We start from the raw sequence: 17,137 nt of genomic DNA, 5'->3' as shown, positions 1-17,137 counted from the left end.
TTTTGTTGGCTGCTCAGTCTTGTCAGTTCCACATCAGTTTCCCTTATTCCTGCGGCTCCATTTGGAATCTCTACTTAGGCCGGTCACCAGGACTCCCCCTGTTGCGTACACAGAGCTCATGGACCCATGCCCACCTCTGGCCAGCGCTGGTCTCAGCCTATGCAGATGTGTGGTTGTGTAGGAGTGCTCTGCGGTGACCGCAGTTAGTGCCCTAGAGAAATTAGGACTGGATAGGAATTGCTTTGATGGGAATTTCAAGACCCACAAGGAAATGAGACACTGTATTCTCACCTGCCTCTGAAAGACTGGCAGCTTGTTTAAAGGTGACTGTCGGCCGGGTTAGATGAGAGCTGTCGGCCACTGTTTTTTTATCCCCATTCCCCCAAATCAGTTCCCACTGTCCAGAAATTTCCTAAACAGTCTTTTGTTCTTGAGGCTAGGATTCATCATTTGGCCTGTCATCTGGCTCTGTTGTTAACTTGCCCACAGTGATGTAATAAGCAGATCATGCTAGAGTTTTTCCGTGAAATACGTATAGCTGAATACAAGAGACCAGGAAGTCTCTTTGCATCTTGTTTGCCTCCCACAACTGCTCAGAGAAGGTTTGCAGAGGAACTGTGTCTGAGTTTTTTAATTGACTTAATACTAGAGGATTACTCTGTTAAAATTTCAAGAAATTAAAGTCTTCCTAAAGTTTCCTGGAACTCTGCTTCTGCATGTAGTTTTGTTTCCATGATTCGTAGACACAGGCTGGGACCTTCCTGGCGGTCCAGTTGTTAAGACTCTGCGCTTCCACTGCAAGGGGCATGGGTTCGCTCCCTGGTCGGGGAACTAAGATTCCCGCATGCTACACAGCACAGCAAAAAAGAAAAAAAAAATTTCCATAGACACAGGCTGACTGATCCCTTTGAGACTGAATATTCTTAGAGATAATTCTGGGTCGCCCTTCCGTGTACAGGTAAGGAGGTGTAGACCCAGGTTGATGAAGTGACTTGTTCTGATCTGACGTTCTCCTCCTCCAGTAATTCTTTAAAGGCTCTTGGAAAGGAAACCATGACTGTAAAATACTGTAGAAAGTCACCCGGTAAAAACTGGAGAGGTTTTTTGTTTTTTTAGAAAGAGTTACAGTGATCTCCTTTGTTCAAGGAAAGCAGAAACCGGTGCGGAAAGTCTTTGGAAGTTTGTGAACCACTTTTTGTCACAAAGTAGCCGTCTATGAAGGCAGTCTTCTGTAGATGTGGCTTCTGTGATAACCCACGAAATACAGTGGTCAAAGGGCGGCTGGCGTGCTCTGGAGAAGCAGATGAAGAGTAGCCCGTCCGTTCTGAGGACGACGTGGGGAGAGCCCTTAACCACATGGAAACGTTTCATCCTGAGCATCAGGATTTGGTCGGGGAACAGATTTGGCTTTCATCTCATCCTTTATTGCTGCTTCTCGTTGCTTTCATGGTGTTTGGTTACCTGCCATATATATAAATGCTCTCCTTTGCTTCTGATTTTGTACTGAAAAAAAGAAAATAAAACTAGCCTGATAACAAGATTGAGAAACTCCGTAACTTTGGGAGGGAAGGCAAAACAAGGAATTCTTTATTGGTTACTTAAATTTTTAAAAATGTTTTACAGCTTTGTTGAGATATATTTGAGATCGCATAAAATTCACCCATTTCGAGTATACAGTTCAGTGGGTTCTCGTGCATTCAGAGTTGCATGACCGTCAACAAGTCTCACACAGAACATTTTCAACACCCCAGAAAGAAACTCCACACCCATCAGCAGTCCCTCTCCATTCTCCCCTTCCCCCCAACCCCTAAGGACCACTAATCTAATTTCTGCCTCTGTGGATTTGCCTGTGTTGGACATGCCACATAAACGGCATCATAAGAAGAGCTAACACCTGTCCTTCTCAAACGCTTCCGAAATATAGCAGAGGGAGGAACACTCCCAAACTCATTCTATGAGACCACCATCACCCTGATACCAAAACCAGACAAAGACGTCACAAAGAAAGAAAACTACAGGCCAATATCACTGATGAACATAGACACAAAAATCCTCAACAAAATACTAGCAGACAGAATCCAACAGCACATTAAAAGGATCATATACCATGATCAAGTGGGGTTTACCCCAGGAATGCAAGGATTCTTCAATATACACAAATCAATCAACGTGATACACCATATTAACAAATTGAAGGAGAAAAACCATATGATCATCTCAATAGATGCAGAGAAAGCTTTCGACAAAATTCAACACCCATTTATGATAAAAACCCTCCAGAAAGTAGGCATAGAGGGAACTTTCCTCAACATAATAAAGGCCATATATGACAAACCCACAGCCAACATCGTCCTCAGTGGTGAAAAACTGAAACCCACTAAGATCAGGAGCAAGACAAGGTTGTTGCCCACTCTCACCACTCTTATTCGACATAGTTTTGGAAGTTTTAGCCACAGCAATCAGAGAAGAAAAAGAAATAAAAGGAATCCAAATCGGAAAAGAAGAAGTAAAGCTGTCACTGTTTGCAGATGACATGATACTATACATAGAGAATCCTAAAGATGCTACCAGAAAACTACTAGAGCTAATCAATGAATTTGGTAAAGTAGCAGGATACAAAATTAATGCACAGAAATCTCTTGCATTCCTATACACTAATGATGAAAAATCTGAAAGTGAAATTAAGAAAACACTCCCATTTACCATTGCAACAAAAAGAATAAAATATCTAGGAATAAACCTACCTAAGGAGACAGAAGACCTGTATGCAGAAAATTATAAGACACTGATGAAATAAATTAAAGATGATACAGATAGATGGAGAGATATACCATGTTCCTGGATTGGAAGAATCGACATTGTGAAAATGACTCTACTACCCAAAGCAACCTACAGATTCAATGCAATCCCTATCAAGCTACCACTGGCATTTTTCACAGAACTAGAACAAAAAATTTCACAATTTGTATGGAAACACAAAAGACCCCAAGTAGCCAAAGCAATCTTGAGAAAGAAAAACGGAGCTGGAGGAATCAGGCTCCCTGATTTCAGAGTATACTACAAAGCTACAGTAATCAAGACAGTATAGTACTGGCACAAAAACAGAAATATAGATCAATGGAGCAGGGTAGAAAGCTCAGAGGTAAACCCACGCACATATGGTCACTTTATCTTTGATGAAGGAGGCAAGAATATACAGTGGAGAAGAGATAGCCTCTTCAATAAGTGGAGCTGGGAAAACTGGACAGCTACATGTAAAAGAATGAAATTAGAACACTCCCTAACACCGTACATAAAAATAAACTCAAAATGGATTAAAGACCTAAATATAAGGCCAGACACTATCAAACTCTTAGAGGAAAACGTAGGCAGAACACTCTATGACATAAATCATAGCAAGATCCTTTTTGACCCACCCCCTAGAGAAACAGAAATAAAAACAAAAGGAAACAAATGGGCCCTAATGAAACTTAAAAGCTTTTGCATAGCAAAGGAAACCATAAACAAGACCAAAAGACAACCCTCAGAATGGGAGAAAATATTTGCAAATGAATCAGCTGACAAAGGATTAATCTCCAAAATTTACAAGCAACTCATGCAGCTCAATATCAAAAAAACAAACAACCCAATCCAAAAATGGGCAGAAGACCTAAATAGACATTTCTCCAAAGAAGATATACAGATTGCCAACAAACACATGAAAGAATGCTCAACATCATTAATCATTAGAGAAATGCAAATCAAAACTACAGTGAGGTATCATCTGACGCTGGTCAGAATGGCCATCATCAAAAAATCTACAAACAATAAATGCTGGAGAGGGTGTGGAGAAAAGGGAACCCTCTTGCACTGTTGGTGGGAATGTAAATTGATACAGCCACTATGGAGAACAGTATGGAGGTTCCATAAAAAACTAGAAAGAGAACTACCATACAACCCAGCAATCCCACTACTGGGCATATACCCTGAGAAAACCATAATTCACAAAGAGTCATGTACCAAAATGTTCATTGCAGCTCTGTTTACAATAGCCAGGACGTGGAAGCAACCTAAGTGTCCATCAACAGATGAATGGATAAAGAAGATACGGCACATATATACAATGGAATATTACTCAGCCATAAAAAGGAATGAAATTGAGTTATTTGTAGTGAGGTGGATGGACCTGGAGTCTGTCATACAGAGTGAAGTAAGTCAGAAAGAGAAAAACAAATACTGTATGCTAACACATATATATGGAATCTAAAAAAATGGTCATGAAGAACGTAGGGGCAAGACGGGAATAAAGACACAGACCTACTAGAGAATGGATTTGAGGACATGGGGAGGGGGAAGGGTAAGCTGGGACAAAGTGAGAGAGTGGCATGGACATATATACACTAACAAACGTAAACTAGATAGCTAGTGGGAAGCAGCCGCATAGCACAGGGAGATCAGCTCGGTGCTTTGTGACCTAGAGGGGTGGGATAGGGAGGGTGGGAGGGAGGGAGATTCAAGACGGAAGAGATATGGGGACATATGTATATGTATAGCTGATTCACTTTGTTTTACAGCAGAAACTAACACACCATTGTAAAGCAATTATATTCCAATAAAGATGTTAAAAAAAAACCAACGGCATCATATAACACGTGGTCTTTTGCATCTGGCTTCTCTCAACATAATGTTTTCAGGGTTCATCTACATTGTAGCGTGTGTGTCAGTACTGCCTGCCTCTCTGTACCTGATAATATTCCCATGCATGGCTGTGCCACATTTCATTTATCCATTCATCCGCCGACCGTTTCCAGTTTTGGGCTCTCATGAATAACGCCGCTAGGAGAAGAAGGTGTTTTTTAACGTGTAATTTGAGCAAGTGGTTCCGTGCTATTAACACGCCCTGGGGTGGGGGGTGTGACAGGCCTGCCCTCCCCTGCAGCTCTAGTTCCAGTCTCTGAAATGCATTGAGGATTCTGTCTGAGGATTCTGTCTTCCTTTGTGTTTTCTGCTCCCCACTCTCCCTCCTGTAATCCCTTTCCCGTCTGCCATCCCCACTCCCCCCACCCCACCCCCCAGTCACACGTGCAAGCCCCAGACCTGTTTTTTCTGTTGTGATTAAACCATCACCTGAAGCCGCCTCCAGGAGCCTCTGATCTGAGCCCCCTAGTGGCATTAACGTGGCCCTCGTGCTATTAACTTCAGCCTCACAGATTTTCCCCCACTGAGAACAGGTTTGCTGGGCACTGAGAGTCTGTGACTTTTATCTCAATTAGGCCATTAAAAAACTGAAACATGGTTTAGATAAATACATAACTCCTCCTTCCCTTCCTCCCCACTCTGAGCTTGGAGCTGGCGAGCTGACTTGGGAGAAGGTCACAGGATGGGGGCTGGGGGATGAGGAGAGAGGACAAGGTAATGGTGCCTGACACGGATCTGTAATTACATGCGGACAGAGCTCTACACTGAACGTGTCTGGTCCCTCCTTTGCTCCGAGGCGTTCCCGTTTTCTGGCTGGTGTGATGGGTGGGGCAGAGTGGAAGGTGGACCAAGGTTGCAGTAGCTTTGTGTGACTCTCTAGGTCTGTGACGTCCTCCTTCAAGCACACCCCTCTTCCCCAGTGTCTCCCCATCTCTTCCCTCCACCCCTTTCCGTGACTGTCTCCCTGTGTTTCCACCTTGTTGCTTTTCTGTGGTCCCTCTGTTTATCTTTCACCCTCTACCTGTCTCCTCCTTTTGTCTCCTTCCGAACCTTCCGGCATCCCCCATGCTGCAGTTGGCGCATGGTTTGGGGGATTGCCCTCCAATGCGGGCGGTAGCCAACTTGTCAAACTGCTTTGTGAAACGAAAAATGTAGAAATCTTTCATTTACTTGGCCTCTGAGGCTTCGCTGGGGTGGCGGGCAATTGGCAGGTCTGTCAGCTACACCCCACGCTGGTCGTTGTTTCATATTCTTAGCTGTAAAAGTGGGGATACAAATGGTACCTACTTCATAAGGCCGTAGTGAGGATCCAGCAGGAAATGGATGCGAAGCCCTGAACACAGTGATGGATTCTCAGCAGATGCTCAATGAATGAAATCTCTTAAATGAAATCGTTTATTATAAAAATTTTTAGTCCTGGGTAAAAATGGACCAGAATAACAAGCCCCCACGCGTTTACATCACCCAGATTCGATATGTTTCAACATTTTGTGTACCTGCTTTGTCCATCCCCTCTTTTTGTGGTTGCCTGAATATTTTAAAGCAATTAACAAACCCCTCATAGCATTTCAGCCCTATGTGCATGTCTAAAAAAATCTGAATGTTTTCTCATACAACCTTAATACCTTTATCCCAGCCAATGAAAATGATGATTCTTACTTGAATACTGAGTCCATATTCAGGTTTTTCTGATTAACTTAAAAATGTCCTTTTACTCTTGTGTTCTTTGAATCAGGATCCAAATATTGTTCTTGTATTGTAATTGGTAATAACATCCCATTAATCTAGAACAGTCCCCCACCCTACCCCCACCCCCAGGTAACTGACGTATTGAAGAAACTGGGCCGGCTGTATTGTAGAGTGTTCCACATTCTGGATTTCTCTGTTTGCTTTCTCGTGGTGTCATTTAAATTGCACTTCTGCTTCCTAAATTTCCCGTGAACTGAAAGCCAGCTCCAACAGCTGGATTAGCATGTTAGGTTCGGACATTGTAGCAAGAGGCACGTGACACGTAGGTGCCGCTCTGCCGTCACTTCTCTAAAGTGGGTTCAGATGCGGTCAGCTCTCCGGCTCCTCATTCAGCTGTCATCTGCCATTCGTTTCATTTTCACTGATATCTCTGCATAAATCGATTATTTTATTAGGAAGTTACGAAGCGGTGAGTTTGCTAATCATGCCGTTCCTTCCACGTTGACTGCTTTTACTCATCCACTTGAGCTATATATTTGCCTGTAAAGACAGTCAGGTGCGGTTGGCAGATTTCTACGTCTCCCATGACTTTTATAAATTTATTTATTTATTTATGGCTGTGTTGGGTCTTTGTTCCTGTGCGAGGGCTTTCTCCAGTTGCGGCGAGCGGGGGCCCCTCTTCATCGCGGTGCGCGGCCTCTCTTGTTGCGGAGCACAGGCTCCAGACGCGCAGGCTCAGTAGTTGTGGCTCACGGGCCTAGTTGCTCCGCGGCATGTAGGATCTTCCCAGACCAGGGCTCGAACCCGTGTCCCCTGCATTGGCAGGCAGCTTCTCAACCACTGCGCCACCAGGGAAGCCCCTCCCATGACTTTTAAAGGCCTCCAGGTGTTACTCCCAGGGGTTACCCTCCTCCGAAAGAGATTTTGCAGATACAATTAAGGTTGTGTTCTGGGTGGGCTGAATTTGCTCACACCAGCCCTTTAAAAGCAGAGAATGTCCTCAGGCCGGCAGCAGAAATCATAGAGATTGAAGCAGGAGAAAGGTGGGCCACACCCTTGCCGACTTTGCAGGTGGAGGGGGGCCCCATGAGAAGGATTGTGAGTGTTGTCTAGGAGCTGAGGGTGACCCCTCCTCCTTGGCAGGCAGCAAGGGAACAGGGACCTCAGTGCTACAGCCATCGGAACTGCATTCTGCCAACAACATGAATGAGTTTGGGAGCAGATTCCTCCCTGGAGCCTCTAGATGGATAAGAACCCAGCACCTTGGTTCTGGCTTTATGAGCCCCTAAGTAAGCAGAAAACCCCGCAGAGCCCAGTTCTGACCTCCGGAACTGGGAGGTATTTATTAGTGGTGTTTTTAAGTCACTGAGTTTGTGGATATTTGTTACACAGCAATAGAAGACTAATAGAGCAGGATCAATGCTTAACTTCTTTGTTTTTTTTTTTTTTTTTTTTTTTTTTACATCTTTATTGGAGTATAATTGCTTTACAATGGTATGTTAGTTTCAGCTTCACAACAAAATGAATCAGTTATATATATACATATATTCCCATGGAATATTACTCAGCCATAAAAAGAGACGAAATTGAGCTATTTGTAATGAGGTGGATAGACCTAGAGTCTGTCATACAGAGTGAAGTAAGTCAGAAAGAGAGAGACAAATACCGTATGCTAACACATATATATGGAATTTAAAAAAAAAAATGTCATGAAAAACTTCTTTGTTTTTGATTGCCGGTTTCCAGAATAAAAAAGGTTAAGTAAATGACAGCTGTCTTTATCTTCCTCATCCTTACATAGAAATCATACGTCTTAAGGGACATCAATTAAGTTGATTCCTAATTTGCTGTCAATAAAACTCATTTAGATATTGACAAATGTCCTGGGTTTGGCTCATTGAAAGAATGGTTTTAAAGGGATACTGGTTATCAAATAGACAGTAAAATCAATTTGTCGGTTAAAATCAATTTGTATAGTTAAGATGTTTTGCTACCATTTTCTTCTGTGATATACTGAAATAATTTCATCATATGCAAGTGGGGCACATAACATTTGATAAATTCCATCTGTCTGTTGACAGTCTACTCAACTTCCCTTGACTGCATACCCTCTCCTGTTAGAGAAGGATGTTTCCGATTATAAGGAGACTCCAAAATAGATGCTTAATTCATAAAGTATGCAAATGTTACTCTCATATATAAAGAACATCATAGTTAAAGTAGTATGACGTCACATCATTATTGCCACGGAAGACATTTCATTTTCTCACACTGACTTCAGAGCTTAATCCAGAGTCTGAATATTAATCTTTTTGAATTCGTGTGAGAATTGGTGTCTTTGAAACATGGTTTTGGTCAAAACAAAATTTTGCAACTTTTACTCTTTTAAAAACAGCTTTATCGAGGCATGATAGTACATGTTATAAAATTCACTTATTATGAGTGTATAATTTGATGAGTTTTAGTAAACTCTGAGTTGTGCAGCCAGCACCACAGTCTAATTTTAAAACATTTCCATGTCTCAAAGAGACACCCTGTGCCCACTTGTAGTCACTTCCTGTTCCCATCCCCAGGCAACCAATAATCTGCTTTCTGTCTCTATAGTAATTTGCCTTTTCTGAACATTTCTAATGAGTGGAATCTTACAGGCTGTAGACTGTTAGTCTTTTGCATATGGCTTCTTTGATTTAACATCAGGTTTTGGAGGTTGATCCACGTTGTGTGTTCTGGTCTCTCGTTCCCTTTTGTTGCTGAATAATATCCCATTATATGGATAGACCACATTTTGTTTATCCCTTCACCAGTTGATGGACATTTGAATTATTCCCACTTTTGGTCTATTACAAACGATGCTGCTGTGTTCACATTCACGTACAGGTGTGGATGTATGTTTTCATTTCTCCTGGGTATGTAACTAGGAGTGGAATTGCTGGGCTATACGGTGAATTCATGTTTAACTTTTTAAGAATCACTAATTGCTTTCTAAATTATACTATATTTACATTCTCACCATCATTTTATGAGAGTTCCAGTTTTTTTGTTTGAAGAAAAAAACGTTTCCTTCCCGCATTGGATTGTCTTGGCATCTTTGTTGAAAATTAATTGACCATAAATTTAAGGACTTATTTCTGGACTCTCAGTTTTGTTCTGTTGATGTATATGTCTGTTCTTATGCTGGTTCCACACTGTCTTGATTACTGTAGCTTTATAGTAAGTTTTGAAATCGGGAAATAAAAATCTTCTCACTTCATTCTTCTTTTTTTTTCAAAATTGTTTCTGGCTCTTCTGGATCCTTTGCATTTCCATATGAATTTTAGCATAAGTTTTTCAATTTCTGCCAAAAAACCCCCACAAAAAACCTACTCAGATTTTGGTAGGGATTTTGTCGAATCTCTAGATTTGGAGACAACTGTCATTTTAACAACATTAAGTCTTCCAATCCATGAATGAAATGTCTCTACAGTTGTTTACATCGTCCCTAATTTCTCTCAGCAGTGCTTTGTAGTTTTCAGTCTTAAATGTCTTCTTAAATTTATTCACAATTATTTTAATGTTTTTGATGCTATTATGGATGAAATTGTTTCTTTAATTTCATTTTTGGTTGTTCGTTGCTAGTACACGGAAATAGAATTGGTTTTTGTATGGTGATCTTGTATCCTACAATCTTGCTGAACTAATTTATTAGTTCTAATAGATTTGTGTATGTGTGTATGTGTGTGAGTTCTTTAGGAGTTTCTACATGTAAGATCCTGTCTCTGAATAAAAACCAATTTACTCCTTTCTTTCCAGTTTGGTGCCTTTTCTTTTCAATTTTTACTTTTCACTTTGATTTCTTAAATATTTATTAATGTTGGTCTCAAACATATTTAGCATGATTTCAAAGAACATTCGGGTTGAAAGAATGTATAAATTATATTTGGCATTTGGGGCTAAGGCATAAGAAATATACTTGCCATGGACTTTGCAAAACAAAGTATGTTTCATTATAAAAAGGATACATTGGAAAGACAGAAATTGCTGCCTTACAAAGTTCTTTTTAAAGGATTTTCTGAGCAGACCTGTAGAAAGAAAGATGGACACAGACATGACGTAGAGACCTCTCTTTTTAATTTGGTAATTGTATTCAAAATACAGGACCACAGAAGTACTGAAAAAATAATAAGCGACACAGAAGAAAACATTTTAGGATTACTTTTTTGTCAGTTTTCAAGGAACAAAGTTTCCAACCTATTTTATGATTATAAAATTATTGCTTGAAGTGCTTTGTGCTTCAAAACATGGTAGATGGCTAAAATCTGCAAATAATTACCACTGTGCACCTTCTGACTTGAAGACCAGAGTTAAATGATAGCACATCGAGCCCTTTTGCATGTGGTCATAGAGAGGGAACTCTTAACCCGGGAACCCCCCTTCAGGCTTTGTTTTCTCTTTTGTTTCCACCTTTGTTTGGAAGAGTTTGTTTGTGTCCCCACGCAGGGCCTTCCCCAGACAAACAGCCTCCCTGATTGACAGTCACAGACGGCCCCACCCTGTCTGATGTGTAAAACTTCCTCCAGCTGAGAGCCACCAGCCCCAAAAGAGAAGAAAACCTGGGGCCCCATTCAACTCCGCATCAATTATCCATGCCTTTGTGGAGACTTCTAAGTGAGGGAAAGAGTTAAAGGTCCATTTAAACTTTCAAACAGCAGAGGTAAACACTTGACTAAGCACAGCTAATTGGATTTTCAATTGAAGAGACCAGGCAGCCGCAGGCAACGGGTGGTGAGGAACCCACAGAAATGATGGACACAGATTTTGCACACTTTCAACTTGCGTCTCTAAACAGAAATGCTGCCAGGAGAGGAAAGACACTGAAGAAGAGGGAAAGGCTGTTAGTCCAAACCCCACTGGCAGGCAGTCCTTTGGGCTGACTCCTTATCTGTGTTGGCTCCCACAAGCCTGGGTATTGGCGCCCCGGGTTGGAGACGCCACCTGCCCTGCCACGCAGCCTCTGCGGCTCTGAAAACTGGGGACATCTGAGAAAATTGTGGCAGCTTTCAAAGAGAGTAGAAAGGCTTAAACCAGTCCTATGAGAAATATAGTTGTCTTTTTTTGTTTGTTTGTTTGTTTTAAACCAATTTATTTGGGCTGGTTTTCCTTTTACAAGACATCATTCAGGTTCTAAGATCAGCCATGATTATCTCTTCCCAGAAGAATTCAGAAGAGCCACACTTTTTTACTGGAATGGCACAATCCTTTAACATCTGCTAATCACTAGAACTGTAGGCACCCTGGCATGTGACCACCAAACCCCTGATCTGCAGGCTGGCAACTCTCTCTCTGATCTTTTAGGTGGTTGCTATTGAATTTTCCCTGAGCTCTTCTGAGCCCGTGATTGATGGGAATTACTATTGGTTTAAGACAGTGATGGCCACCTGTGTACTAAACTAGTGTTTTCTGTGCTAGTTAAAATAATGTGACCAAGTTTGCCCATTCCCCAAAAAGCAGAGCCTTAGTAGGAGGTAGGCATTTCACAACTGCTGTTTTCTGTCTGTCACCAGGAAAAATTAGTGGGGAAATGAGCATGCATCTGGGGTTTTTTAAATTGAAGTATAGTTGATAGAATGTTGTGTTAGTTTCAGGTGTACCGCGAAGTGATTCAGTTATACATATATATATTCTTTTTCAGATTCTTTTCCATTATAGGTTATTACAAGATATTGAATGTAGTTCCCTGTGCTATACAGTAGATCCTTGTTGTTTATCTGTTTTATATATAATGCCGTGTATCTGTTAATCCCAAACTCCTAATTTATCCCTCCGCCCCTTTCCCCTTTGGTAACCATAAGTTTGTTTTCTATGTCTGTGAGTCTGTTTCTGTTTTGTAAATCAGTTCATTTGTATCATTTTTTTAGATTCCACGTATAAGTGATATCATATAACATTTGTCTCTCTCTGACTCACTTCACTTAGTATGATAATCTCTAGGTCCATCCATGTTGCTGCAAATAGCATTATTTCATTCTTTTTTATGGCTGCATAATATTACCATTGTGTATATATTGATATATACCACATCATCTTTATCCATTCATCTGTGGACGGACATTTAGGCTGCTTCCATGTCTTGGCTATTGTAAATAGTGCTGGAGTTTTTTTTTTTTTTTTAAAACATCTAAACTATACAATTCCTAGTTAATATATCATGATACTAAAATCCAGAATTTGGGGGCAGTGCACAAAGATTTTTCTGTAGCAGGTCTCTGCTTTATTTATGTGCTTTGTTGAATGAGACATTGAGAATCTAATATATTTTAAGTGCTCCATTGGAAAGGTCTTATTAAACAAAAAGGCACAGAGGGGAGACTAGCATCAGGCCACAGAGGACTTTCTACCTGCCACCAGCTCACTCTGCAAAAGGATGGATGTGAAACCCACAGACCTCTGGCATGCCAGTATCAGACAGCTGTAAGGAGTGTTTACTCCTGCCCAGAAGTCTCCGAAATTCTTGGAAGGGGCTACTGGTGTTGTTTCAGACCCATGAGTTTAGATCCCACGGCAAGTGTGGGGAAGCCACTCTTAGCCAAAAGGAAAGTCTAGCCAATCAGCCAACATCTGCAACTGACTCAACTTTGTAGCTGTCTCGTTGCCTGGATCCACATAATTAAGGGAAAATACTACATGCTGTAGCAATATTAGCAAAGCTGGGGTCTTAATATATATTCCTGGAGAGTTCTAAGGACCTAGGAAACATGACCTCTACTGGAAAAGTTGACCGTCAGCTTTTTGAGCTGACAGTAGAGGGATGATTGGGCGGTTTTAGGATTTTAGGAGCCCCAAACGCCTGAAATTCCAGGTGGCAGTGCACTGTCATAATATCCCCTGGCTTTAGCTCTTTGGGAAATACCTTTTCTGAGGGTTTTATACATTATCAGTGATTTATTTTAGTATTCCTACTTCTAGTCAAAGTCAAGATCAGGAAATGTAGAGATATGCTATGAGGTGGTTCTCGGGCTTTGTTTGAAATCTACTAAAAATTTAGTCATTCATTCAGTAAATTTCACTGTGTACCATGCATCCGTGAATAGTACTGCTATGGGTGCCCCTATGGAGCTAACATTCTTTGTTTAATATATTAATTATTTATTTGGCTGCGCCGGGTCTTAGTTGTGGCACGCGGGATCTTTTAGTTGCAGCATGCGAACTCAGTTGCGGCATGTGGGATCTAGTTCCCTGACCAGGGATCGAACCCGGGCCCCCCCCTGCAGTCCCTGGAGCTAACATTCTACGGGGGGAGACAGACCAACGAATACACACTGTCCGCACAGTAGTAAGTGTGGAGAATTGTAGAGGCCGGAGCGGTGTGTGCGGCAGTTTCAAATAGGGTGTTTGGAGAAGGCGCCACTTCTAAAGGGACGGTTGAACAGCGTCCTGGGGAGGTGTGAGGGCTGAGCCCCTGTGTACTGGGGGAAAGTGGGTCCAGGCAGAGGGCTCAGCAGGACAGAGACCCTAAGACTGGAACCATATGGTGGAGGAACAGCAAGGAGGCTGCAGCCAAGGGGCTGAGTGCGAGGGACCGCGAGACAGGTGGGGGGTGGTTGGCGAGGCTTTTTAGGCAGTCAACGAGGCTCTCCGCTTTTACTGGTCATGGGATGGGACACAGGAAAGTTTGAGCACTGGGGCGGCACACCCTGACTCGAGTGCTCATGCAGCATTGTCTAGGTGCTGTGGAAGCAAGAAGCAGGAGATGCTGCAGCGCGTCAGCAAGAGATGATCCCGGCTTTGGGACCAGCGGCCAGCAGTGGAGGTGGTGAGAAGTCATCTGAAGATGGGAGGATAGATTTGCAATGAATTGTGTTGTGGTACAAAAGCGGGTGGGAGGCACAGAGGCTTGCAGGGTACCATGTGGTTGGGTTCAGTTGGAGCCAGAAGGTGAAAGAAAGGCTCAGACAAGAGCCTGAGGGTGTAGGGCGATGACTGTGTTCACGCATCTCGGAATTAAGGTGACTTGCTTGCTTTGCGCAGTGGGCCATCTGCTGAGGAGTATTGTCACACCTCCTCTGTGTTCTACATGATGCTTTTAGGTCAGCCTTAAAGTTCGGAGCTTTGTCCCAACTCTGCTTGCTGATGAACAGAGAAGACTCTTGTGATTTGGTTTCCAAAAGAAATCCCAGAAAAGTGTGGAGGTGGGGGCAGAGAGAATCGCTTCAGTCCCTCAAAGAGACTGTTTATAACAGTAGAACACAGTGAGAGCAGCTAGGACAGCTTCTTCAAGAAGCAAATATTCTTTCTTCCCTTGCAAGATGCACTTACTCTCCAAAGAAATCTTTTTTTTTTTCTTACGGGAAATATTTTACTGCTTTGATTTTTTTTTTTTTTAATTCATTGTCTTCAAAGTTTGCTCTTTCAGAATTGATTTGCTTACCATATAATCTATGGCTATTTCAGAAGATTGAAATTAGGTTTGTTTTGTGGCTTCTACTTTTAAACCAAGAAATGGGTTCAAAATTGGTGATGGAAAAGAACTTCAAATGGGATAGCTTACTGGGAACATTGATTTGGGCCCTTTTCTTCTACTGTTACTTTTTAGCTTATCTCTTTCAGAATATTAGCTTATCTCTTTCAGAATATGCCTGATTTCCTTCTCTTGAGATACCACATATTGTTACTTAATTTTTCTTTGTTTACTGATAAATATGCTGTATGCTCTTGTTCTTTTAAAAAGCAATTTTATTGAGGTATAAAACACAATAAAATACATCCAGCTTAAGTACAGAGTTTGAGTTTTGACAAAAGGGTACACCCGCGTACCTGTTACCACAATCCATATAGGGACCATTTCCATCACTTTAAAAAGTATACTCTTGCCCATTTCTAAACAGCTCATCCCAGCCCCAGGCAACCACTGGTCTGCTTCTGCTTCCAGTCACAGTAGATTATATTTGCCTTTTCTAGAACATCCTATCAATAGAATCAAATCCTGTGCTTGTGTCTGGCCCCTTTGCCTCAGCACGATGTTCTTCCTTGAGGTTCATTTATCCTGTTGCTTGTGTCGGGATTTTTGTTTCTTTTATTACTGAATAGTGTTCCAATGTATGGGCTTATTAACACACTTCACTTTTCATGCACATCGGGTTGTTTCCAGTTCAGGGAAATTACGAGTAAAGCTGCTATGGATATTTTTCATCAAGTCTTGTTGTGAACAGACGCTGTCATTTCTCTTTGGTAAGTGCCTAGGAGAGGCATTGTTGCATCTCCTGTGATAGGTACACACAGATCTTTTTGGTTTTTTGGGCGTACCATGCAGCTTGCGGGATCTTAGTTCCCCAACCAGAGATCGAACCTGTGCCCCCTGCAGTGGAAGCATGGACCCCTAACCATTTACCGCCAGGGAATTCCCAGTACACACGCATTACGATTGTTATGTCATCTTGATGAATCTACCACTTTTATCATGATGAGAAGTCTATCCTGGTAATAATATATTTGTTCTGACGTCTACTTTGTCTAATATTATTATAATCACTCGAGCTTTCTTGATATTAGTGTTTGCATGGTATGTCTATTCTCTGATCTCTGCCTTGTAATTAGACTATTTAGACCATTTACACTTAAATAATTACCAATTTAGTTGGATTTAAATCTCGCATGTATTATTTGTTTCCTTGTTGCTTTTTTCTTTTCCGGTCTTCTTTTGGATTGGGTATATCCTGGTAAGTTGTCATCACCACTGGCTTATGATAGCTATATAGCTCTTCATTTCATTTATTTTTCTGGTGTTTCCAGGCACCTCGTGTTCCGTGAACTCCTGGTGCCTTTGCCTCGGCAGGACCACCGTGGTCTGCTTGGGTCCCCCTCCCAGCACCACATTTCAGAAAGTACCTCCAGGCCAAGAGCTGACCCAGCCTGGGGTCCTCCTAGTTTGCTTCCCTTCTTTCAGGGAGTGCAGCCCCTTCTGTGTCTGAAAACAGTTACTTCATATATCTTGTCCAGTTTTTTGGTTGTTATTGTGGGAACTTAAGTCCGGCTCTGGTTACCATATTATGTTCTGAAGTGTAATTTTATTTTTGAAGTAAAGTATTTGGTTCTTGGCAGGAGAATGTGTTAAATATGTGAAATTGGGACTACCTGTAAAACCCTAGATGCATAACACCATTGTTAAAACTTCACGAAGTGACGTAAAGATGGTGATGGTCAGTTTCTGGCTTACGCATAGCAGCACGTGTAAACCTCAGAAGCAGAAGCTTTGAAAAGTTCTGTATCAGTACCGTTTGAATGGTAACAGCCCATAATCAAGCCCTTGGGTACTCAGTGTTCTACATACAGTTCCTTTTTTAAAAAAAATCATCTTATGTGTGTGTTTTTTAAAAAAATTTTATTTATTTACTTACTTTTGGCTGCGTTGAGTCTTCGTTGCTGTGCCCGGGCTTTCTCTAGTTGCAGCGAGCGGGGGCTGCTCTTCGTTGTGGTGCGCGGGCTTCTCATCGTGGTGGCTTCTCTTGTTGCAGAGCACAGTCTGTAGGCACGCGGGCTTCAGTAGTTGTAGCGCGTGGGCTTCAGTAGTTGTGGCTCGCGGGCTCTAGAGCACAGGCTCAGTAGTTGTGGTGCATGGGTTTAGTTGCTCTGCAGCATGTGGGATCTTCCCGGACCAGGGTTCGAACCCGTGTCCCCTGCATTGGGAGGCAGATTCTTAAGCACTCCACCACCAGGGAAATCCCCTACAGATCTTTTTTTTTTTTTTTTTTTTTTTTTTGCGGTACGCGGGCCTCCCACTGTTGTGGCCTCTCCCGTT

General features: G+C 42.0%; 1 protein-coding gene across 1 annotated transcript in view; it reads left to right on the top strand.

Annotated features, from left to right (window-relative positions):
* The window catches only part of GRK3 (G protein-coupled receptor kinase 3), a 123,006-nt gene that overhangs the window by 23,801 nt on the left and 82,068 nt on the right, over positions 1-17,137 (top strand). The gene's annotated exons all lie outside the window — the stretch shown is intronic.

This window comes from Leucopleurus acutus, assembly GCF_964270905.1.
Source record: "Leucopleurus acutus genome assembly, chromosome: 13".
Lineage (NCBI taxonomy): Eukaryota > Metazoa > Chordata > Mammalia > Artiodactyla > Delphinidae > Leucopleurus > Leucopleurus acutus.
This window is presented reverse-complemented; position numbering and strand designations above follow the sequence as displayed.